The sequence below is a fragment of the Falco naumanni genome, chromosome 5 (assembly GCF_017639655.2).
Source record: "Falco naumanni isolate bFalNau1 chromosome 5, bFalNau1.pat, whole genome shotgun sequence".
Lineage (NCBI taxonomy): Eukaryota > Metazoa > Chordata > Aves > Falconiformes > Falconidae > Falco > Falco naumanni.
In genome coordinates this window covers 57,415,020-57,441,296 of record NC_054058.1, presented here as the reverse complement: position 1 = coordinate 57,441,296, position 26,277 = coordinate 57,415,020, and the positions used below count along the sequence as shown (strand labels likewise).

General features: G+C 38.4%; 1 protein-coding gene across 8 annotated transcripts in view; it reads right to left on the bottom strand.

Annotated features, from left to right (window-relative positions):
* CNOT2 (CCR4-NOT transcription complex subunit 2) overlaps nt 1–26,277 on the bottom strand; it is a 91,246-nt gene that overhangs the window by 43,738 nt on the left and 21,231 nt on the right. For 3 of the 8 annotated variants that reach the window (XM_040593945.1, XM_040593950.1, XM_040593951.1), the window contains exon 2: nt 13,306–13,379. The exons of 2 other annotated variants lie outside the window; for them this stretch is intronic. The gene's annotated coding sequence lies outside the window, so the exon portion shown is untranslated. Of the gene's footprint in view, nt 1–7,177; nt 7,258–11,736; nt 11,778–13,305; nt 13,380–21,187; nt 21,267–26,277 lie in introns of those variants that run through there. 3 more of the 8 variants (XM_040593946.1, XM_040593948.1, XM_040593947.1) reach the window with 3 other exon arrangements.

The following is a 26,277-nucleotide window of genomic DNA, read 5'->3' as shown; positions in this document are numbered from 1 at the left end:
AACATCAAACAAGCCACAGAAATTCTCCTGACCAAGATCTACAGGCTGGTTTAATCCTTTAACCATCCTTAACTATTATGAGATTAATATTTCAAAACAATCCTGAAATAAAACAGCACAGAAGAAATAAGAAAAGCTATCCTACATTAAAATAAAAATAAACCAACATTGAAATTACTGAAGTTAAACTTGAAAATTGAGATTACAAGAAGCTCTATTTGGTTTCATAAGATGGTTGACACCATGCCCATCCTGGGGCAGATTCCCATAGGTTCTACTCCAGTTAATCACAAGCACAAGATTTGGATGATATGACAAATCAACAGTGGCTGGGGATATGACTATGCAGTAAGCTACGTGGATGTCTCTTATGGGTATGATCAGTGGAATGTACTCAGGAAATAATCTTTGGACATGCCATTCAACAAAATCCAAACACACACAAGACAGACATTTCAAAGATGAGAAAGGCAGCAAGGGATCTGCAAAAGTGACCAGAAGAGCAGATGAAATAGCACTCCATCTGGAGCAGCTGTGGGGAGAAACCAAGAATATGCCAGGTGCATTCAACCTTATTTAGGGATGCGACCTGAAGAGATGCAGAAGCATCTCCTTCATAGACAGGGCAATGATGTCACAAGACCTGCACATATGCATACCCACACACATACTGTAAAACACACAGCTGGATTATCTGTCAAAGACATGGTTTAAGAATTCTGTCAATCAAGAACAACTATCACTTGTCTGATATTACAAATACTATTTAGTCAGTAATAAGAAAAAAAAATAAAACACATCAAAACCAATGTATCACATTCAAGAGCCTATCTAAAATGCAAGTATATTTAGCCCCTTTCTCTCTTCTTGATGTTTGCATTCATTTGTAGCATTTACAGTCCATTCAAGACTAAGAGTAGTTCTAGATTTAACAGCATTTCTGACTTACTGTTTTAAAACGGTATATACTTGCCTGTGCAATGCTCTTCAACTCTTAAGGTTTCATCATGAAAGATGATTGTATTTTAGAAAGAAGTGACAATTGTGTCAGTAACTTTAGGGGGCAATATGCTGGCTCATACTTTTAAATTCAATGCTATTTTAAGTAGGAATGCAGTGAAAAGCAGCAAGAATCTTGAAAAGAAATGATGTACTAGCATGCTTCTGTTACCTACTTAAGACATTCCTCAGCCATATTTTTTTTTAAAAAGAAACTAGTTCAATTTGTAAACAAAAAGTAACTTTTAAAGTATGTTCTCAGTTGATGATCCATCAAGACAATTATCAGCTAAATATATACTACCTGTGCATCACATTATTTACTGATTGTCTTCTGGGAATACCATCAAAGAAATCAGTTATGCTAAGAAGTCAGGCTTAACCAAAATTAAGCTCAAAAACCAAACATGCTTCTGAAGTACCTACACTGTCATGGGAAAACAAAATAAAACCCAAAAAGAAGCAAAGAAGCACATAAAACAACAGATGGGTAAACTTGCATTTCTAGTAACTATTACAGTAAATCTGTCTGTGAAAACTGGTATATGGTTAACATGGAAATGGGTCAGTCCTAGAAAAATTCAGCTGTGAAGTTTGTAAATAAATAAGCAAAAAACAAAATTCCATTCTGGAATGAAAGTTGTTTTAAATATTCTCATGATAAACTTATTACTACAGTGGCACTTCTGGCTCCTCACAAGTTAATTCTGTGAGTCTCTCTCCACCATTTTGCACCCCAACCATAAGGAAAACTGCCATTGGAAGATACCAAAATGACAAGTTCCTACCTTCTTTTGTTTGATAACCTTTGACTCATTCCATTAGGTAGTTCATAAATGCACTGGTGGAAAAATACTTGCAGTTTTAAATAGAAATTGGTTTTTCAATTGAACAACATTGCCACATTGTCACATGGACTGCATTACTACTTTTGAGTATTTTGCTGTAGACAAGTCTTGCTGTGTTTCAGAAATCACCCTTCCATAACAAATTAGAGTAAGATATCCTTTAATTCAGCAAGTTTATCTATTTGAATTTTATCTCCAGTTTCATGCCTGAGACTGCCTTCTTTGTTGCTCTGCGCTGTGGGTTTTTTTTATAACATAAAAAGGCACTTTACTCAGTTAGGAATTCTAGATCTACTCAGATGTAGTCTAGAGAGTTCCTTAATAGGGCATATACAATGGTAAAACCCAGCTTTAAAATATTAGAATATCAGCAAATCCACTAAGTTCTTCAGAAATAACAAAATCCTGTAATTCCCTACAGTCCCCAGAGAAAGAAGTTGGAATTTGGTATTTTCTTAAACATTGCCATACTTGGAGCAAATTGATCAAAATGTAATTTCTGTTTTCAGCAGAATCCTGCTGCAGTAAATTGTGCATACAGCCAAACTCACATGATGTATGTGCAGTCTGAAAGCTGGATCAGGTAACTGGAGAAATAAGCCCATAAAATAACACTATACTAAGCACATGCAAATTGTTCTCAAAGACTTAGAACTGTGACAGATTTTGTGCATTTCTCACAGAGGCAAAATAGATAGTGACAAAAAAGCCAACAGTTAAAGAAATCTGCACTTCCTACTCTACAAACCGATTTCTGTATGAAGTCATACAACTAGTTATAACAGAAGTAACTTCAGCTGAAAACTCAAGGAGGGGTGCCAAGACAACAAAGCAGATATAGGGAACATCAAGTTTCAGCCTGAAAAAGCTGTTGCAATCTGGATAAGGGGATTTCAACAGGGAAAAGCCAGTCTGCTGTCAAGAGTACTCTTCAATTTGCTCTTTACTGTACTCCCCCTCTGCTAGAACGCACCAAACAGGACAGCTGTTTTATACTAGTATATGTTCTGTGATATGTCTGCGGAAACATGGCAGAGAAAAGATCCTCAAGGGACATAAATGAGCTCCTATAAAGAGAATTAAGTAGGTTAAGTGATAATCAGACAGGCAGTAAACCAGGTTTAGAACTCTAGCATTTTAATTCATAGAATCCCTAGACTGGACAAATATGTTAAAAATGCAAAGTAGTAAGATTTTTGATGAAAAGCTCAAAACGCTTGGGGGTGGGGAGAAAAAACTTTTAACAGGTTGTCATTCCTCACTGGTATTCAATAGTCATCACATACATGTATTTTTTTTAACAGCAATTAGAACAGGATGTTAACTAAGTAAGATTATGTAGGTGGGACTTCAGCTTCACAATCAAGAGACACGCTATGCTAAAATACTTCTTCTCTACCAAGCGTTACAGCTTCAATATCAACATGACATACTTTGCCACCTCTGATGCTTGTATCACTCCCACCTACTCAACGCCTTTTTCCACAAATGACAGACAACTCAGATGATGCACATATGGACTGACAGAGCTTAAGCTGGAAAACAAACCAGGTCCTGATGTGGTCCAAGCCAGCCAATTACTCTTACTAAGGTCCCATTTGTGAAGCAGAGATAATTGCTCTCATTATCAAAGAAATTACATAAAGGTTTCATTAATAAGGAGCATCTCAGAAACGTTTTATGCTGATGAGTCCCCTAAGAAGTTATAAAAACAAAGTAAAACCCTGGGAGGAGTAACATGCAAACCTTATTTTACAATACGATGGTAACCATTTTCCTGAATTATGGCCATTGTAACTAGTATGCTAACAGCTTATCGTTCTCCCAAGAAAGAGTTCTTACCTGTTCCGCAAGCCAACTTGTGCTACCACTTACTGAAAGCGAGGAAAATCATTTGCCCACTTGGAGGACAGATAGGTATTTGATTACCAACATCATTGCAAACAAAGGGTCTTGCTTTTTGGTACTTCACAACAAATTTATCTGCAAGGTTCATTACACTCCCTCTTTTTAAAACATCTACACATTTAGTTACACACTGTCACAGCACTAGCAAAACTATCGAGCTGAAACAAGGTCTTTTACCATCTCATACCAGCATACTCTTCATGCTAGTCCCTCTGCTGCCTTTTCCTGGTCTCTCCTCACCCAGGGCACTCATTCTCTCTCCTTTCTTTTCTCTGCTTCTTCCACCTCTCTTCCTTGGCTGCTCTCTCTTCATTGGCTGACCAACCTCTTAACTTAACCAGCCACAGCTGCACCTTGTCTACATCAGCCAACCCACCGCCCCTGAAGCCAGCCCACAGCTGTATATTATCAATGCTAATTAACCCAGCTTCATCCCTCTACAGCACACCACTCTAGCATGACATGATAATTAAAAGAACAAAAATGTATATGCCTAAGCCTCCTAAAGGGTAAGACAGTTGAAACAAAATAGCCTTAAATAAAAGTGGCACACTAAAACAATAGCTTGTGTACTGATAGCCAAACATCTTACTCACTTTGTACAATTTAAAGCCTTTTAATTCACATGTAAACTGCATCCCACTGCTTCAAAACCTCTGCTGAATTTCTTGCAGTTGCCAAATCAGAAACTTTTACAGGGAAAGCCAGTGGCAAGGAAAGAGAAAACAACACTCCAAAAGGTTTTAGGGAGGCTTTATCCCTCCAAGGGATGAAAAATTGAAGATCACCAGCAGCAGCGATACTGGCAGGGCAGGGGGTGGTAGCATGGGGATGGGAGTGGATGAGTAAACATGAAGGTCAGCTGGGCCTCACAAGCAAGGGAAGATGGTTGCTGATAATGGAGCTAAGAAGCAACTCTCAAGCAGCATTAGAAGAATGGTGTCAATACACTTGTCAGTGAACAAGCAAGATCACCACATGTGCGGTCTATCACTTAGAGAGCGGTTTTTCCCTTCCTCTCAATCTTGATGTGGTCCCTTATAGCACATCTGAGCCAAGCTAAAATAGTTTCATCTGCTAAGTGTCCTCCAGCTTTCTCTGTAGAGTCATTACCTTACACACTCTTCAAAGTAGTATTTCTTAACAGTTCCTATACACCCGATTCAGTTGAAGCCAGAAATGCCCATTGATAAGCTTTCTAGATCTGTACTTCTGTGAAATATTAAGCCTTGGGTAGGCTGTACCTGCTCACCGGACACTATCTTTTGTTAGTTCATTCACCATGTAAAAACTTTTGCACTATGTATCAGACAGGGAGATAAAGCTTATAAACAGAGAGGAGGGGGGAAAAAAAACCACAAACTACTTTGAAGTAATCCAAATTTGGTTCATGATCTCAGGATTTAGCTGGTTTCATCACATCAAATCTCTTCCATTGTGGGAGAAGAATAAAAGATGAAAAATTAAAGAAAAGGACTCTTCTGACTTTTTATTCACTTTCTGTGAACAAAATTCAGGAGGCCAGATTTCTGCCTCTATGCTTCAACTAAAAGGGTAATCATTGCTCCAGCTGGGACATTTCCATCCCGATTCTGAACATGCTCCTCTTTCCAGGAATATGGCAGTTATGTAGAAAAAAAAAAAAAAAAAGGAGAAAAAAAAAAAGAAAACAACCAATTTCACTAACTTTTTAAGACGGCAGCATTGCTTATCTATTCCTTCCTGGACATGGCCAAACTTTCATGTTTTGTTAATCTGAAACATTGTATTTTAAATAAGCCCTTGTTTCCCAAGCATTTCCTGCAGTTAAGCACTATACAGTCAGATGCAGATCATGATTAATAGAGTAGCAACAGGAATTTATTTTCTTTCTTTCATTACTCAGACAGAGTTTGTTGACATTAAATAAATCAGAACTAGGCCCATTTCTACTCTAGCTTTTGCCAGAAGAAAAAAAGGCATGCTGTTGGGTTGGAGGTTTTTTTTGTTTAGGGATCACAAGATAGAGGACAACTGAAAAAGAGCACAACTAATTTTTAAAGTTTCATCTACCAGTACATTCACACATAGAGTATTTATTTAATGTAAGCCGCTGACCATTTATTTGTTTGAAGTATCCTCAAGAAAGAGGTAACAACACTATTTTTACTTTATGTTGAATTTTAGGAAATACAGTGTTCTTCTTGGTTTGAGCTGCTTCTTTTTTTTCTAGAGGTATTCTAAAAATAGAAATAGCTGAGAATATTCTTGCCAAAAAACTCATTCTGAACACACAGCCCATCAAACACCTTGTCTTACTTTAAAATACAACTGGAAGATTCAAAACATTAAGTATATTTAACATATTGAATCCTTGAAGAGAAAGAAATATTTACGAGCTGCAACGACTTACTGGTAACATACTTGCTTCTCAGTGACTCTCCTCCAGACTAACAGTATATTCTGCAAATGCAGAAACATTTCCCAAGAGCACAGACAGGTTAAAGTTAAATTTGTGTATGGCTTCTTAGCGTATCCTCCTAGGACATAATTATATCCTTCTGAGTCTGTGACTCTTCAGGGCAAATGCAAAAATGCAAAGTTAAAATTAAAGATTTCAATTCTTCGGTTACTTATTTATTATTTTTTTAAATTAAATCCTTAAGATGCTTTAGGAAGCATGTTTCTTAAAATATTCCAGGCCTGTTTCTTGTAACCTGACTATACAGCCAGGCTATATTGTGATTATAGCTGTACTGTGTTCAGCCATAAAATAAAGTACGACAAAACAACTTTGATGTTTTTACATCATATCTAAAGAACAAGGACACAACCAACCTGAAATAAATTCAGTAATTATTTTTTTAAAGATAATGAATTATTTAAGACTTTAAATTGCCGAACTGCAATTCTTAACACTTACATAATAAAAAAAATCAGTAAATTGATGTTAACAAAGAATTTCCAGAGTTAGATTCTATACCACATTGGAAAAGATAAATTACAGGCTCCCAGATCCCTACTATGCTACCACAAATACAATCATGTAAAATTAAGGAAGCAGTAAATGCACCTATTATGCCTTTCCACTTCACTGATCTTCCACATTTAATTTAAACCTCTTCAATCATTCTGTTCTCCATTAAGGTTGTCAAAAAAATTTATCTAGCTATGTACTCTCCCATCTGAGCAGGTGGACTTCAGTCAGACTCCCACAATGTAAAACTTTGGCTCAATATGTACTGTAAACTTTGTTCACGTATCAGAAACTGAAATAACATGTCATTTCTCATTTTAACACAATTCCCCTTTGAAGTGACAGACTTTACGCTACAACATTTTAAAATAGAGCTACCTCAAACTGGCAGCCTAAGCTCAGACTGCAAGTGTTGCTTAGACCTGGCCCAAGTCCCAGGCACGGAATGGTCCCTTCCATCTCATACCTTCCTCACAGTTTCTCAGAAAACAGTCACATGTATTTAGAGCTCCAAGACAGGACAGCAACGTTTAGCACCTCAACAGCCTGGTAAAACAAGCAACAGGGGATTACTTCCCATTATTCTGTTCTCATTAAAAAATAGAGTATTTTTACTGAAAACAGGCCTACTCTTTCTTCAGGTAATGTATATAGGTTGCTCATACTGAAAGTTTTGTAGTAGGTGAAGTGCTTGCAAATGCAAGATCTCAACTTCCAGTTTTCCTACAGCTGGCACTGTAAGATTCAAGTTATCCTGACCAGCACCATTACTGTGCTTTCATCTAGAGTTGCAATAGCAAAACGCTTAAATCTATTTCAGTCTCTACCCACTTCACCAGGATTTCAGACAGGGAAATTACAAGGATTTAAATCATTACACCACAATCTGATGCCAAATTCTTTCATGTCTTTTCAGGGTCATACAAGTCCTGGAAGAAGTTCTTGCTTCTTGAATGATACAATCCCTTCCCCACCCTGCACAATCTTGAACATGAAGCAGGACTGTTAAAAGTTTTGCTTTTAAAAAGACACATTGTTCCAGCACTAAATCTTGTTCACAAAACACAGAGAAAGATTAATTCCTTTACCACATTTCCAAAATCCAAATGAATACTCTAAAGGCATGGATATGTCTTTCTTTGAGCATCAGGCTGGTTGACAATACGAAGAGCAATACATTTAATCATGAACTGTATACTGCATAACTAGAGGCAGTTACACATTACATACATTTGTAACTATCCCTAAATTAAATAAAGTATCACCCACACAGTGCTGCTCTCTTTCAGTGACAGGAAGTCTACAGTAATCAGCTCAAAAACTACAAATGGCAAAAGCACTTACAAATACTGAAGCATTCTTTGTATTTGATCTCCTTTCATTACTGTCATTTTTTAAATATGGCTTCTGAATCTATGTGGTGCCATAAGCTTTTTCACTGTGCTGTTAGATAAATGTATTCTTTACTATGTTTATTAAGTTCTTCCCCCCTTTTTAAAAGGGAAGTTATCAAAATGCTTATTACTACAAAGAAAAACATTCCTGGAGGCAGTGTACATGAACAGCCCATAAGGCAGCACTGTGCACAATTCACAACTTCCAAAACGTAGCCATGCACGTGAAAAGTATGTTTTTTCTAGTTCTGTCCAGAATTCACCTTCAAAAAGCTAGTTTAGAAACAGCAATAATTTTAATGTATACAGGTAAGAATAAAAGAGTAAAAAAAAAAAAGTATTTCATATAGTGACTGGTTATATATCTTGCGTTAAAAGCTTTCTACTTATTAACAAAATAACGAGATTGTTGGATCACCCACATCTAAGTGAAATGCAGAAAAAATTGAGCCAAAAAAATTATGAATTTTTAGGAATCTGAACTTAAATAGTTACCAAGCAAATTTACTGCAGACAAACCATTTGCCTCCAAAATTGAAGATTCCTGGAAGGACCCATTAGCACTCACTGCTTCTGAAGTAGTGAGGAGAATTTTGTTTGGCAGCTGAAAAGAAAGGTCCAGATGACTCAAACTAAATACCTGATAAAACCCTTGAAGCAGAACAAGGAAACCAAATATACTACTGATAGTTGGTAGACAGCAGTTTACTTAAGACTCAAACTGTTCTTTAAGAATAGGAAGGTTGTTTAGGATACTCTAAAATTAGTTTAAAAGTGACACCAAATCAGTTACTGGGAGGGAGGAATACAAACAAATAATTGTGATCCACTACAGATGACATTTAAAAAATCTGACAAGCAGCAAGTGGTTTGGATTTTGGAATGACAGAGAAAAGCCTTCTACATATTCATCGGACAATTAAGGTCCTGCATAGGAAGAAGTTTTTTGGGTTTTGGTTGGTTGGGGGGGGGGTGGGGGGTGTCACCTGGGGTTTTTTTGGTGTTTTGTTTTTTTGTGTGTTTGGGGTTTTTTTAACTGAAATATTCACTGCAGTGTGAATCATCACTGAGCAGGATTTTCAGAAGGCATAGGGTTTCACAGCAGCAAAGTCTACTGTCACAGTCTTTCTCTTGGCTGGCTTGTTAAATTTCCAGTCAGTTAGCTCCTTGGTTTTGTTTGGCTTCACTACATGGTTACACCACACCACAGGGGTAGGACAACATAATAGCCCCAATTTACAGTACTTTTAACAGCCAAGAAACTGAAGATCAAGGTACTAGGAAATGAAGAACAGCAAGCACTCTGTTGTCCAAATTCACTTTATCAGCAAGATGAATCCTTCCTTGAATGATGGACAATACCATTAACCAAGTATAATATGTAACTGAATACATGCGGTGGTGAATTGAACTAGGGTGGCCAATACTGCTGCCAGCTTAAGTTCTTCCATCATGCCCCTTTCCTTGGGGTCTGCTGACAAGCTGCAGAACACAAGTAGCAACTGAAGCACCAGCAATTTACTCCTGGTAGAGAATACTGAAATTCACACAGGATTTGCTGCATACCCTGTCCAACCATCCCTACAGCAGGTACAATCACCTCTGGGACAGGAGGAGGAACACAGCTGAGGGCAGCAACCACAAACTACCCCACTTTCACTCAATAGGGTGCCAGTTGCCATGCAGCACCTGCGTGTGCTATTTTCCTTTATCTGCTCAACTGCTTTTTCATGGGGAAAGAACAGCAGCAAAAACCCAATAAACCCACGGATCCTAAAAGACCTAAAGTACTGTTACCCTTATGCTTTTCATGTCACATCAAGAGTTAACCCTCAGTCTAAAATTTCCATTGAAAAAAACAAAATATTGACCAATGCTTGTTAATTTATGATTCACATAGTATAACAGGAATGCCAAAGGAAAAGAATCTGTCAGCAAGCCACAAAGAACATACAGAGTAAAGTTGTGTGATTTGAAGAGCCTTTTTATTTTGATTTGGTAAACTTTTAAATTAAATGCTTAGCTGCTTTGGGCATGCACAGTCCTAGTTAAGCAGATAAAACTGAAGAGCTGTAGATTTTGCTTTAAAGGACCAACTTTTTAGAAGAGTACTTTAAAAGTTTCTATGTTTCAGGTTATTTAGGAACACAGTAATTCTATGAAGACTTTCAGTATGCTGAGGCTCTGTGAGCTTTTAAAGTGTTCTCAGCATCCACTGTGTATTCATTTTTCTGGGCTTCCTGTGAAGTCTATAGTCCAATTAATTGACAAAAGACTGAAATGAAACTGTTTAGGCTTTTTACTTTCTGGGTAGAAAGTGCATCCTTGGTCAGTTCTGTTTTCCTCCTTCTACAACTGTTTTCCAGCTTAACAGCTTTCCTATCACAGTTCTGATAAATTTCAGAGGAAAAATTACTTCAAATCTCAATTATTTATAGCGATATGACAAACTGCTAAGAAAGAAAAGGTGGGGCTTAGCCTAATAAAAAATAAAACAGAAGTCCCTCTGGGAACATCCAACGTTGCTTATCTAATTTTTTGCTCTATATTGATGCTTCCTGATTTCTTCTCATCAGGAAGAGAGCATGCATGCTGCTCTCTAAAAAGTTTCTCCAGTTTCTTTCTGTAAAGATTACTGGCTTCTATAATTGGTCTTACGCTTAATATTAAAGGAGATCTTTAGTTTGTTCCCTCCCCCTCATATATGCTCATAGAGATTGACATATCCTTTAAATCAGGGTCTCTGAAATGTAACTACTTCATTCTTGTTCAAAGCAACAAACCTGTTCTCAAGGATTTAATACAAACAAAAATACACATCCGAAAACATTCTCACGAAAGCATCCTTCTGTTCCAAGTTCTGTTCTAAAATACCTACTTTTAAGGGAAGCAAACCACACATTAGGTATAGACTTCTGTGAGAGGTTTCTGTAATATTTCTTGGTATCAAAAGTGCTAGAGACTGGAAAAGAGACAACGCAGATAGAAGAATACACAATCAAAGCAGGTTTATTTTACCAAACAAACCCATTTCAATACTTCAAAAACAACAGAGCTGAAAATTACTCTCAATAAACGAATTACTTTTCATCTGAAAACAGGTCTGTCTGGTACTGCTTCAAAAAGCGTGAGATCTACTCTAAATCTGAGTAAGTAGGGCTGCACTACCACTCCTGAATCACATGGGTAGGAACACTCCAGCTATACCAGTCCTTACTCCTCATGCCCTGGTGTCTGCATCTGTCTGAAGGATTTCTGGCTTTAAGAAGTGATCCTACTGCCTGGTTCAGAATAAATAAATTCAGTAAACTAGAGCAGTCACCTGCCTTCCTCACCACAACAATTAAGTCAGGACAGCTTTTGTCTTCCTGATACTGAGGATACTGAACTGCAACTTCTCAAAGTCCTGGTACAAGTCTACATACTCCATTTGCTGCATTTTAAATGTCAGCTTGCAAAGTTGAGCCTTCACCTCTGTAGGGAACCGTAATGCCACACTACAGGCTGCTCAGATCTCAGCCTCTTTCAAGCACTACATGGGAGACTGAAGAGAAACACACTTCGCCACCACTCTATTAGCCACACCAGACTCTTAGCAAAAAGGCACACTCTCTAACAGTAAACTACTTACCCAGCTTTGCTTCAGGAAAGCCAAAACAGTCTGGAGGCTGCCTTGGAAGCAAAAGCAACACACTGATAAGTTATTCTGAGGAACAAGAAACCAACCTATGCCAAGCATAACTTTTTCCTAACCAATTTGGGATTTTGGGACAAAAGCTAACAGAGCATAGGAGAAAAGTTCACATTCACATTTAAATCCTCAGACTGAAGCATAACAAACAATACATGACAAATTAAATGCACAACTCTTCAAAATTACTTCTGGGACTTTCTGCAGTGTATCATTAAATTCAAACACATATTGCCAAAATGTAAAACACAAAAGCAAGCTGTTCTTGAGCTTTACTGACTGTACTGCTCATCTTATTTTAATGGATCTTAAGCACGTCATGTCATGACATGTTCCTGGGAACATGTCCATGCTACTTTAACATGATATTTGGCAAAACCCTAAAGATAACTTGTATGTTTTTAACTCCATGTCTTCTTATCACATTTGCTTTTTTTTTTCCTCCAATAATTCGTAGGCTCTAATTAACCCAGTCTTGCAGTCCGTTGAAATCCCTTCCTAAGTCACAGGAATTAAACAGATTTTAAAATAGTGTAATACCCCATTTAGAAATGTCACCTCCTTCCTACTCTACTTTCAGGCCACAAACATAAAAACTGGCCATATTACCTAGCACCACAGTTTGAAACTTGCAAAGAAAAATAAAGCCACTGAATTTTTACTTTACTGATGTAAAGACAAAACAAAACAGTCCTGAAATTGAACCTTCCCTCTTCAGAGATTACTCTACCGAATTAAATGCAATGCTATCCTTAAATACAGAAATGTATGTTGTTAATAATCACATAGGGTATGAACAAAACAAAGTTGTTTGTGGGGATTTTTTTAGCCTTTGCCATTTGAGCTGAAGGAACACTGGGGATTCCAAAGAACATTTATTTGCAGACTATGTTAGTTTGAAAGTTTTAATCAAGGATTTATTCTATTTCTTTTATTAAGGGGATAAATATGCACATATCAAAATGCAGAACTCACCCACCCACTGTATGGTACTACTGCTGCAAAGCTACCATCATGGAACCTTGACTAATTTTTGTTCTGATTACAGAATACTGTAAAAGAAAAGAATATACTGAAGTGTTGCAATTATCACACTACATATCAGCAGATGGAATGCAGTAAAACTCCAACAGTCAACAACAAGATGCCTGTGCCCAATCCCTTTATAACTTACATTAAGTAAACTGTGTTCAAAATTGGGGAAATTATCAGAAAGAACACTTCGCTTACAAATCTTAAAGAAAAATACTTGCAAAAATTTTTAAAGCACATGTAAAAATAAATACACTTGTTTCATTTCCCTCTACCACATGAATGCATATATGCAGCATTCCAAGGCACTTTTTAATAAAATCTCATACTTCAGAGCCACTTTCTTCAACACCTCATTGTTGAATGTACTGCCTGAAAGTTTTGAAGAGCAAAATCTTACATTGTGATAACTATCCCACTCCCTCTGAGTAAGGTTCTCCTCAAAGAACCTTAAGTGCACTGAAAATAGCTACCTACCTACTCACTGTACTTTTGCCCATTAATTTTTTTGTCTCTGCTGAAGTAAGCAAATTTTGACCGATGACCACTTCCTGTAAATGAAGTAGATTAATAAAACATCATTAGTAAAAATATAGTTATCTTCCAAGCTTTTTACAATTCTTACTGTCCCATAAACGGGGGGGTGGGGGGTGGGGAAGACAAAAACATTTTGTGCACCTAAAAAAATATAAAATTAAACTTAAATTAAAAAGCTTCACAGTAGTTTTAAAGCAAATGCAATAAAAAGCAATGATCACACACAAAGTAAAGCAGGAGTCATTAACTGCCAAAATTTCATTTTAAAAACAAAATTAGTACTACCTTGGAGACTTAGCAAAAAGATCAATCAGCAGTAAGCTCCCCCCCTCCCCAGAAAAAGGAGTTGGCAATATGAACTAAAAGGCTACAGAGATCTAACATATCTACAGATCCTTTGTCCAAACAGAAAGGCACAGATGCTTCAATCTTCTAAAGATAAGTTATTCTAAAAGTAATACAGAATGAAGTCTCATAAGAAAACCACAGAAGAAATGACAAATGCCCCCCAAATTATTTTAAACTGTGTGTAATTTATTCTTTGCTAAACCCAATAAGACTTGAATGCTGGCTGGATCTTTCTATTATACATTTTAAAGGGAACTTTGCCTCCTTACAAGACAGACCTAAGCGCTTCTGAACCACCCTTGGGACAACAGGGGAAGAAGCTCAAATCCACGCCCCAACAGTTTTCAGAGATGACTGGAAAAAACAAAACAGAAGCTGGAAGCACAGAATCCACATTTCCAAATCCAAAGGAGAAGGAAGGGAACAAAAACTGTTCCACCAGAAATCTTGGTTCACTGAAGAAATGAGAAGGAAAAAACCAAACAACATAAAAAAAACCCAAAGCACCAACAAACAAACAAAAACCACCCAAAAAAAGGCAAAAATCACTAAAAAACAATTGGGAAAGCAGAGAGACTCTGACCTTTTAGGATCTCCAGAATCAGTACGTTCCAGTTGTAATGGGTACAGGAAATGAACAACTACATTGGTGAAAAAACGTATCACCCAAGTCTTGAACGCAGAGTGGTATTCTAGGACCCTAAGCTAGTGAAGGGATCAGCTGTTGCATGCAATGATAAAGTTGTAATTCTTTTTTCACCAAAGAGCCAAGAGGCACTTTCACTCTGTTAAGAGTGATGGCCAGAAGAACCACAGCACAACTAGTTGAGGGTACTGCAGCTATAAGGTAAACTGATACACCAGGGGACATATTCAGAGTGTTCTTGAGTGCCTGAGGAATGCAACCGAGTTGCCCAGGCCCACAGCAGTTAGCCCTGTGGTCCCTGAGCAATTAAAGTGCAGCCCTAACCAGGGCTGCACCATGCAGCAGAAACCATGGTTTGCCAATGGTGGGACAATGGGAGGAAGCAAAGGAGGAGAGGCTGCCACCTGATGTTGCTGTATCACCCTGGTGCACACCCAGCCTCATCACATCCTGCAAAGAAGCTATAGGATGGCAGGCAAGCGGCTGTCTTCCTCCTTCCACTTACAATGGTTGCCAAGTCAATATAAAACACCAATAAAGTTGGCAGAAAGTTTCAGATACCCCTGGTCCTGCAAAGGGACCTAGTCTCTTGAGTGCTTACACCAGATTATCCAGAGACACTCTCCCTTTGCCAGCACTAGCAAAGAGCAGTAGCACTGCCCAACACAAGTAGGACTTGGCACTGTTGTGTACAAGGATGTGTCCGACAGCTGGTTCTTAAACTCACAATACAGAAATGATACTAAATACTGTTGAAAATCCACAGGTTTCTTATAGAAATCCCTTTCTCAAAAAAGAACTACATTCGATATAAAATTATATCACTGAAGTCTTACAGGCGGACATCCTTTCCACCTGACAAAGGACTGGATCCTTAGAGAGCTCCAATACTGTAAGACATAAAATTTTATTTTCCAAGACTCCCAGGTAGATTCTAAACTCAGAATGCCTCACCCCACAGGCAGTAATGCTTTTTTTACTTGTTTTAAAATGCTATGATTTCAGTTCTAGCCATACACCTGACAATATTATTTCTTCTAATGCTGTAATCATTCAGACTGTATTAAGTTTCTTTTACTTCATTGAATTCAGACTTGTTATACGTGGAATGGCTCTTTCATTCAGTCTTACAACCCTATCAGCAGGAGCATGCACCATATTTGACATGCAAATACAATAAAATCATAAGAGAAATTAGAGAGAAAGGGTTATATTATTTTCCTGAATAGATATTATAAAATTAGTCACAGCATAAGCAACTGGTTTTAGAGTATAATCGAGTACCACAATTTCAACACAAAACTAGGCTGCCCTTTTCCCTTGCAAGAAGGGAAAGGACTTGGGTTGCAAAGCCTCTCCAGGCAGTGTCACAGAAGTATCTGGGTTTCAGCTCCTCCCTCTCCTCTCTTTACAGCATCAACCAGCTACACCAAAGCACCTTTCCACTCAGTTCTAATGGAAGACAGACACCTCACGCTCTCATGCCATTATAATGCAATCTTTACCAGGCCAATTCAAATGGCACTGAGTAGATTTCACAACACTCCAACCTCATCATCTCTGGGACAAGGGTTAATAAAGCAAGAGTGGGACCTTACTTGAGTACCAAAATATGACTTGAGAGTTCTATAGTCAAAGCAAATTGGAAATAAATACATTTTGAATGAGAAAATGCCAATCTTCATCATTTTGTTACACATGTATATAAAGTTATATTAAGAAAAGAACATGCTAATAAAAACATTAGCCTATTTCATATATACACACAAACTATGCTGATTAAAATCACTATAATTCCACCTCATTACAAGGCTTTTGTTCTCCATGTTTCACGGAAAATGAGAATTCTTTGGCCCAAAGGCTGTGCATCAAGCTGTATTCTTCTTTTCCAAATTAGATGTTAATTTGCTGATTAAGAATTTTGCAGGAAATGGGAAATTCTCCCTAGCAAAGAGATACCTCATACTCAAGAGAGGCTAGCAGCTGCAGCTATGTCCTGCATGGTAACTCCTAGCTCCTGCTGAGCTTTCACTTCTGCAGAAGGCAGGAGACAGTGTCTACTGGGCAACACCATTACTAGCTCTCAGATGCACAACAGCTTATACAACCTCCCTGAGGAACCTATCCCAGCATCTGATCATACTTACCAAAATTCCCTTTGACCTCCTAAAAACCCTTTTATACAAACATCATGATGATCTTATTCCTTCCCAGAGGGCAAAGAACAGCTTTTCCTTTCCCCTTCCTCTTGTGCTCACTCCCAACAGAGAGCAGCTTTGGTTCTTCCTCTCTGTTCTTCTGGTCCATCTTTGCTAGACTTATGTTCCTTTTTAGTCCTTTTAGAAGTTAATACACTTCTGTAAGTACAGTACTCCATGTGAGCTCCTAACATCTGTGAATACAGCAACGGTATTTCACTACAGTTTGGACACAGGCACTCCTATGTATACATTCTGGAACCGTGTCTGCTTCCCTCTCTCCCTCAACGCACTGTTGGTCTGAACGGCTTATTACTCACAACAAGCACTACATCCCTGCCCTGTTAATCAGTAGTCCTCATTATGTATTTGCACTGCTTGTCATTTCAGCATTTGCCTTTTTATGCAAAATGGGTATATTACTTTCTGGTCTATCATCCAATAATTCAGGAAAATATCAACAAGTACAAGGCCCAAGAAAATGCATATGAAACCTACAGTTTCCCTCCAGTTTTGCAGTGAAGTATTCCTACTACAATTTTCCAGAAAACCTGTAGTAGCAGCTTCAGTCTAGGACATACCTCCTTAGCTTAAATGGACCACACCTGCATGTGCCAAAAGCTCTTCTTAAAATACAGTTGCCACTGCTTCTACTCTACTTGGATCTTCTGATCCGCCACAGGAGGACACTACATCGCTTTAGCACAGGTTGGTTTTGTACTAAATCCCTTTCAGATTAAACTTCCAGAGTAATACCCAAGTCAAATTCTATCTATAGCATAGGTTTAGTTTTTCCAAAACCTCACCCAAGTGACTGACCCTTCATTCTAACAAACAGAGACAAAAACATTGCTAGGTACTTAAAAAGTTTAACTAAAAAAACAAGCAAAAAACCCCAGAATGACGATGCAGTCTAAGAGCTATCTTATTTTACAAGAAAGTTAGACACAGAGTAAAGGTCACAGAAAAATAAGTAACAATGTCTTCTAAAAAAAAAAAAAAGATAAAATGGGTATTAATGATAAATTTGATAGAAGCACAGAAAACTTAAACATCTTCTCCTCAAGTATCAGCTTCCCTCCTTTCCCCCTGCCCTTTGATTTTCAGAAATACTATGCAGTGATCATACTGACCCAGTCCCACTTCAAATTTCAGACAGCATAGCTTGGACAACTGTCTCCATACAAATCAATCCTAGTAGGAAAAACCCCAAAAACGCAAAGCCAAAAAAAAAAAAAAAAACCAACACCACCAAAAAAAACATTAAGGGACAGGAAAATTGGAAAACATTTCTTCAAGCATTCCAAATTTTAACATGGATTAATGCAAAGCTAAAACAAAGATGCCTCTGATGTTAAGACGTTAGGTCACATACAGTAAGGACAACAGGAAGTATTTCAGTACTGGAAAGATTTCATTATTTAATTTATAAATCCCAGTAAAAGTGTCAAAACAGTGTTTTAGTATAAACACATTAAAATATGCACATCATTTTGCATAACATTTCCTGTATGCTAAGCTCAGATAATATAGTCTGCTTCTATTTGCGATACATTAGTTTAATATTTGCATTTTAAATACTGGGAAAGGTTGCCTGCTTTTTTCCCCTGTAGAAGAATTACTTTGAAAGGTATTCTCTGCGTAGTCTTCACACTCATTAGTCTTATACTCATTAGTCCTGACTGATGGACAATTTCATCATTTTCAACTTTGATTTACTGTTGTTATAGTTGAAAATCAAATTCAATTCCACACCTTCCTTCAAAATCAAATACTCTCATATGCTTCAACCTTACATACTTGCAAAACCTGCAGATACTAATCCCAACCACTGCAGGTCATTTTCAGGAACAAACTGTTGAGAATGGGTTTTTTTTTTGTTTGGTGAGGGTTTTTTAGTTTGTTTATTTGTTTTTTTTAACAGAGAAACAGCTCCTGTCTATAGTAATGCATAAATAAAAAGGAAAGGGTTCTCTAGGTAAATGAGGCCCTTTTGTATGCTTCACCAAACCAAGCAAGTCTGCAGCACAAGGTCTTTGTCAGTAATGGAAGAGATCAGAAACAGCGAGCTGCATGAAGAATCCTGCTTTCAAGAGTAACAATTAAGACCTGCTTTATAGTCAGTCAAGGGAAGTATCAGGGGAGGAATCACTCTTAGACTGACCTCTATCCACTGACTATAAAGGGAGCCTGAAGAGGTAGGTGAACCAGATTTCAAACTTGTTAGTAATTAAACATAAGCAAGGCAGACCTACTCACTGCATCTAGCTGAGCATACTTTACATTTCCTCTGATCTTACTGACTGGAACAAAGCCAATAATCCTAAATTTGTCATGCCTGATTTCTAATGGGCTCATGCTAAAAAGAATATCGTCATTTTATTTGTCACACAGAAATACAACCACCATCTAAAATGAATAATTAACCATGCACAATAAACTGAAACAAAGTTTATCACTTACTGTATTTACCCGCAGCTCATTTACTTAAGCTTTCACATACTGTATTTCAGCTGCATCTTACAGTCATCTAAGACTGCTCTAAATTGCTGTTAGTTTCTCAGGATGCAGCACTTGAAGCCTGAAGTAGAGCAGGCACCAATGACCTGCACTTAAAACAATCAAAAATTATTTACAAACTGCTCAAACATGTAGAACTTTGGCAGGAGCACAAAACTACTACACAAAGGGTAGTTAACAGAAAACAAACATTAAACACAAAGGATCCATAATACTCAATTATCTTTTACTATATAACACTACCAATATTAGCTTGAATGGGAGATGGGTATCAAAGCAGAACCACCGCTACTTTGTGGACAAGTTCACCTACGTAACCCAGGTGTCACACCTGTTAAGCACAGATGCACAGAAATATCCAAGTACAGCTTCTAAAATTTCCTACTATGCAGTTAAAATGAATAGGGAAAAAGAAATACTTGAAGCTTGTTCTAGTATCAGTTTCCCCTTTAACCACTTCAGGAGCTGAAAACAAAAAGATCACCTTTCTTTCCATAGAAATGTCCAAAATACAGTAACAGCTTCCCCTCAGAAAAAGTCACAATCTGACTATTATGAAGAAAGATAATGCAGGAAAGTTTCAATTAATAGCTTTAACGTATTAATGCAGAGATCATCCCAAAGCATTCACATCTCTGCATACTTTTCTGTCCAGTTTACTTGGGGAAAAAAAATAAACGGCTCTACTTGGCACCTCACAACCACATTCTTGTTCACTTGCATCATGTAGATGACCTAACAGTCCTAGCAGAACAAAGATTTTCATTTCACCGAAGTTAAGGGGCAGGAGTGTAACAATCCATATATCAAGATATACACACATACAAACATGTGCATACATCCATATCTCAATAAAAAGGTCTCCCTGCCAACTACAGATTGCAAAAGCTTTAGGAACTGCTAACACTTTCATTTGCTTTTGTTGTTGGGTTTGGGGGTCTTTTTGATTTTTGGTTTTGTTTTCTTTAACTTGTACAATAGAAGACTCTTACAACGTAAGCTTTGTTTTATCCCCTCACCCTGAAAAGCTCACAAAATAATAATGGAAGGGTATTCAAAGTCATAAGTAGATATTCAGTTTCTGTCTAATAATATGCACATTCAATAACATTTTTCAAATTGCTCCTTTCAAATTTCTTCATTAGCCTGGACAATTTGACAACTTCTTTTCATCTTTCACTTTTAATTCCTCCTCATATTGCACCTCTGACAACATAAGAGATGCGGATTTTAAGGTTATCTGTGCATAAACTGTTTTCCTCAGTACCTGGGATGGGTACATACACTGAAGACTTTATCTGAAGAGTGAATTTCCTATGGGAAGACTATCTACTTTTAATAAAGATGACTAAAAATGATGGAGCATTCATTTAGATTTCAGATTGTCAAAGATCTTCTAAACGGATAAAAAAGGGCAAGTAAATGTCACCACAAAAATGCATAAAATTGCAGCATTCCGAAGACACTGACTCAGCCCACGTTGCACAGATGTAACACAGGCTCCCTACGATGACCTGATCAATGGTAAGAATTAAAACCAGTAGTCTCTTTGGACAACATGCTAGCAAGAAAACAATTTTACTGTGGCATAACAAGGCAAAATGTGAAATGTGACTAAACTGCCATCACTATATTGATACTGAGCCATTTCCAGTGCTGAATTAACCTAAAATGAGAACAAACACGCAGATAAAAGGAACTTTAAATGGGTATATGGACAAGAAATAATAAAAAAAAAGAAAGTATCTGGCTTGGGCCAGTAAAGGTAAGCATTTACAGTGTCAATGACATTACACAATTTCCTGTTGATACTACATAATTTTATGGTCTCACATATTTGTTCCATTACCTGGAAATTACGGCTACCTAAACCATTCAAGCTGGTTTTCAGTGGTTCTCCTATCAATAAAGGACATTTCAAAATATCTACTGTAGGCAATCATTATTTTAATTGCAAATTTTAATTCAAGAAACATTAAATTAGTATTATCCTAAAAATTGGAAGACACTACTGCTGGAAAAAGGAAACTGAAAAGTACTTCAGGCTCCCAACAAGATGCAGAAGCAGGTCCAAACAGGAGTATGGATAGTAATTAAAAGAGCAACCAACCTTCCCACTGGTCCAAGGCAAATTTTGACCCTGCTGTGCTCTTCAAGGCGTGCATATCCCAACACACATCACTGCAGCACTATAATTAACAGAACTGTTATTTCAAGAATTATTTTCTGAACAAGTTAAACAGAGCTGACAAGAGATCCACCTGTACATGTCCACCTCTAATACACTGGCCCAAGGCCCCCATTCAAACTCAAAGCCATGAAATGACTCAGACTTCTACTAAGGTACTCACGACACCCAGAAAACAAACTAAAGGCAAACTCAACCTCTGACATGTTAATTTCTTTGGTCCTTCTAAACACCATGTGACTTCACAGTATTTTCTTCAATACTGCTATATTGTACTGATAGAGATGATCACTCCAGAAAGTTGATGTGACATTTCTGCTCCACTGGGATGAGCAACTCAACTGCAAGACCTGTGCATCCCATCCTAGATTAAGTTAAGCTAATTTAAATTAAATTTTAAATTGGAAGGAGCAATCTGTTATGAAGACAATCCTAAGGGCCTTAGTCTAGGTGGTATGATAAGCACCTAGACCAGGGGTCCTCAAACTATGGCCTGCAGGCTGGATATGGCCCCCCAGGGTCCTCAATCTGGCCCCCGGTATTTACAGACCCCTCCACCGGGGGTTGGGGGGGAAACCAAACAGCCGCAGATGACTCCCTGCCACCTAACCCGCGCACCAGCCCTCTGTTTAAAAAGTTTGAGGACCCCTGTTCTAGACCAAGACTGAACAGGGTTCTGAATCCAAGACGACAGGAGAATCTTCACAGATACTGTGTCCAGAATCAGCCCAGTCAGGTGCATCCAACTGATGGGACATGAGCAAAATTTCTGGGCGCTGGGCTTGAAGTTTAGTCCTCCACTGAGGAAAAAAAAAAAATGATGCTTCAACTCAAGAATACAGTTTCTTGAGTCTCTTTTAATTAAGAGACCACTATTTCATTATTATGGAGACCATGTCATCATATCTTAACGCCATAAGGAAGCCAATGAACCAGATATTTTACTGTTAGCAGATCTGCATCACTAAAAAAAAAAAAAAAAAGATACTTCCTCTATGATGCTCACTTCCATATTTCCATTCCAGTATCTTGAAATCAAGAGATACACCGATTTCCTTCCTGATTGGCCAAGAGAATGGCCAGTGCTGAAGCCCTAAGGAAGACAGAGGGGAGAAGATGAATGCTCCAAGTTTAATATGTCTCCCTCTTTCTCCTTGTCCTGGTTTTGGCTGGAATAGAGTTGATGTTTCCTCTCAGTAGCTGGTACAATGCTGCGTTTTGGATTTAGTATGACAATAATGTTAATAACACACTGATGTTTTTAGTTTGCTAGGTAATCTTTACAATAAGTCAAGGACTTTTCAGTTTCTCAGGCCCTGCCAGGGAGAAGTCTGGAGGGGCACAATAAACTGGGAGAGGACACAGCCAGGACAGCCTGACCTGTGCTAGCCAAAGGGATATTCCACACCACAGAATGTCATACTGACCATGTGAACTGGGGGGAGTTGGCCAGGGCCTGTGATCGCTGCTCAGGGACTGGCTGGGCATTGATCAGTCAGTGGGTGGTGAGCAGTTGTATTGTGCATCATTTTGGGGGGGTGGGGGGTGTCCCCCCTTTTGAATTTTATTTCTCTCCCCCTCCCTCTCCCTTTCATTATAATTGTTGTTGTTATTATTATATTTCATTGCAATTACTAATTTGTTCTTATCTCAACAGGCAGGTTTTACCTTTTTCCCCAATTCCCCTCCTCATCCCCCTTGGAGGGGAGGAGTAAGCAAGTGGCTGCGTGGTGCTTAGTTGCCAACTGGGGTTAAACCACAATATTCTTCCTTTTTAATATTAGAAAAACACCCTGTAAAATCCTTCCCCTCTGCAGGACAATGAAACTTTCTCCAGTGTACAGCTGAAAGCCACACTCTGACTCCAGAAAGGTAGAAGTAGTGATGAACTGTAGGATAGTAGCAGCATGACTGGTAAGGCTTGTGGCAAGTGTTATCAAGAACAGGAGAGAGTTTGTTGTGGTTTGGGGTTTTTTTATTTAAAGAAAAAGGAAACAGTAAGCAGGGGGAAGAAAGCAGGCGATATGAACCTGCTGGGACATCTAGTCACAGCAACAAGGGAATACAGATGGGTCATAGGTACTGGAGGTAATGCTTGTGAAACCTTGAACTGACAGTATTTTTCTGCAAGTCTAAACAGAAAGTAAGGAAAAGCTGAAGCTAAGGTCTTCAAGCAGTATAAAATCCACTTTAATTGGGGGGTGGGGGAAGAGGCAAAAGAAAAGATGGAAATCACTGTCAGCTAAAAACCTTGAAAAAAATGAAAGATCATCTGTTTTCACACCAAATGCCACAGATTTATTAAAAGGCAAATCCTCTACAACAGACATAACCATTTTGGAAAGACACGGGTATATTCTTGCATATCCTGGGCTTTTTTAGAACACCTGTCCCTAAACTCTATTAAAACTTCTCCAATTTTGTCAACAGCCAGACATGAAGGCAATACCAAAAATACCCCCCTACAAGCCTGGAAATTCTGACCTTTCTTTCCAACAACTGAGAAAACAGAAGTCTGCAGCAAAGCACAGCTGGGTTTTGGCTACCACAGCAGGTAAGAACAGCCCAGCCCCTACCAGCTACTGCAGAGCATCCACGAGGCTGTGAGATGTTTCCCTTCCCCTCCTCTATTTCTAATGCACCAGACACTGCCGTGCCTGCAGTTAAATCCTAGAAGTAAAGCCACTGTCCCCCTAGCACCTGGGGGTGGTGCTTCCTCTGAAGGACAAAGATGGCACAAGACCTGTCAATTATTTTACTTCCAGATGATGTGGGGAAGACAGAGATCCACTGACATACTGCACAAATTCGCAGCCTGAAGCACATGCCCAGACAGGTTAATTTATCAGGCATCCATCATCTGCTGTTTAAGGACGAGTTAAATAGAAGCTTCTGCACCTAGCCACCACCTTTTGGCCCTATACCACACACAACTTGAAAAAGACTATGAAGCCACTACCACAGATACCAACGACAAGTAGGGTGAGTAGACTTAAAGGCCAGAAACTCCAAATGAAAAACTGTACAACTCAGGGAAAAACAAAAATAGCAAAGTGTTGTCAGCAAATAGGGCAGGGCACCAAGAACACTCCAGCTAAACACCACTTACAAAGGAGAAGAGGTCTCTAGTTCAAGTAGCTGTGTACTTACAAGGATCACTGTGCAAGCACACATGTGGCTCATGCCTCAAAGGTAAAACAATCCTCACAACCATCAGAAACCTGCAAAAGTAACTTTTTTTTTTTTTAAGTATAGTTAAAGGAGTATTGCATTCAATAAGAAGTTTGGGCAAAGATGTTAACAAGCGAACTAAGTATCTCTCAAACTGCTGTATGCAGCATCTGAGCGCTGTCTTTAGAACACAAGCAGCATTTGGCACAGTGTCCGCAGAAATGGAACCGAGACACTTGGGACAACAACTCAGCCTCTGGACACTGGGAGTTCAGTGTGAATCAACACCACCCACCTGAGCACACCTGCACTATTCCTGTTTTCTTGTTTGAAGCTGGTCAGTATACATCACTGCAGCTAAATCTATTTTTACACTGAAACTGGATTTCATTCAATTTCATCTAATGGATTATGGTTTCTCCAAGTCTCCTTCTCCTTAGTTCTTCAAGCATCATATGTTTAAGTGGGGCTACAAACACACACCTGTGCTAGTTTAGCACAGTCAAGCACTGATGCAGAGCTAGTTTAATTCACTCAAATCAACATAGCCCAGACACAGGTATATTTTTCTTCTCCAATTTTCCATTCAACCTAACACCACAGTACAATATCCCATGAATGTTTCAAGCATTTTATCCACCGCTATTTAAGTGGATATTAGATAATCCCAAAATGCCCTTATTTTTAGGCTGCCAGTACAGCAATTTTACAGTAATGCAGCAACAATAACAGAGCACAATAAAAGTGCAATTCATGATAAACAGCTACAGATCTCCTAAGGAGGACTTATTACAAGGATAAGGAGACATGCCTTCACCCTTAAAATACACATACTCCTTACAGAGACACAAGTACATGACTTCAATAAATATCTCTTACAGACTTTATTAAAACCATGAAACGGTGGTTTATGCACTTGTCAGTTCTGCTTGCAAAAAAATGCCTAATTGTCACTAAAAGTTAAGCAAAAATACTAACAGTATTTTGAGTATTTGGTTTGAGAGCACTTTGCAGGTCACTGGTTTCACTCTTACTGGCACTTCCTGGTTCATCCACAGATGCTGTGCACTGCTCACACACTCCTGTGCACCCAGACCAACTGCAGCACCCAACCGCAACAAACAGCAGAAACAACCCTGTCCCTGAAGAGCCAGCAGGCAGCAAAGGGTGCATGAGGAGAAGAACAGACAAGCAAGATACCTTTGCTGACAATCAAAAGAGCTTCTGCAGCAAACTGTAGATCAGCAACTGAGATGCAGGGAGGGAAGAAGTATTTGAGTAAATAAAAAGGCCTCATGCTAAAGTATTCAAAAGGTGTTATTAAAAAATCTCAACTTAAAACCAATCAGCAGTGTCCCTTCTATCACGCCTCTAATTACTTTTCACACAACCTACTCCTCAAGTGGAAACACTATACACACAATTTGCCATCAGAAACTCATGTCTTAAGTCGAGCTATGTTTAGCATGGGATCAGGGCCAATCCATCCCTAAATGCAGGTGCTTTTACACACAGGGAATTTTATCAATACCAATAGGGCCAAATTTGTTCCAAATTAAGGTCTGAAAACTAAGTTCCCCCCGCCCCCCCCCCCCCCCCCTTTTTTTTTAAGGAGGAAAAGAGGATTGCAGAAGAGCCTTTTCCCTCCTCTTGCTTTAAAGAGACAGCAAGGAAGAAAAATTCAACGTGAAAAATACAAGAAAAGCACCATGATCTACAACTCCCCAGTAATAACGTATCCTTCATACAGGAATTTCAAGAAAAGCTGATTTTCACATTAAATATCTTAGCATATTCTTTCCTAACTGAATGTTTACCTGCATAACTGTCTGGCCAGGTAC